Source organism: Myxocyprinus asiaticus, chromosome 13 (assembly GCF_019703515.2).
Source record: "Myxocyprinus asiaticus isolate MX2 ecotype Aquarium Trade chromosome 13, UBuf_Myxa_2, whole genome shotgun sequence".
Taxonomy (NCBI): Eukaryota; Metazoa; Chordata; class Actinopteri; order Cypriniformes; family Catostomidae; genus Myxocyprinus; species Myxocyprinus asiaticus.
In genome coordinates, this window is record NC_059356.1 from 41,422,321 (window position 1) to 41,422,845 (window position 525).

Consider the following 525-nt stretch of genomic DNA (forward strand, 5'->3'; position numbering starts at 1 on the left):
GTTATTTTAAAATAAATAATTAATTAAATAAATAATAATACAATTCTATATTTCTCCTCTGCGGACCCCTGGTTGAAAACCCATAGAGTTTGGGGAAGATGGCGAATGTTCCCTCTCAATTTAGATACAGGTTTAGCACATACTCTAAGCTTGTTGCATTGTTATTTGGTTAAAACGAGTATTTGCCAAATTGCAGCACATAATTGAAGATCATGTGAAAACTTTTGGAGGGCCCGGCTGTCATCAGATATCTACAGAATGTCTAATGTAGCAACAAGATGTCTATTGTTCAAAGTTTTTCAGTGTTACAATGTTTTGTCAGGTAACCTAAACGTGCTTCATGTGGCAACATCTTAATTATAGAGGCTTCTTGCAGTAAACACAGCACATTTACAGTGTCATTTGTATTTACAGGATGATCAATGTCCTTTCACATAAGATGTTATGGCTCATTCTTACAGAGTTCTGTAGTGGGTGTCTACAAGTCTCAAGTTTAAACATGACGTTTCGCTTTTGCTACATCAC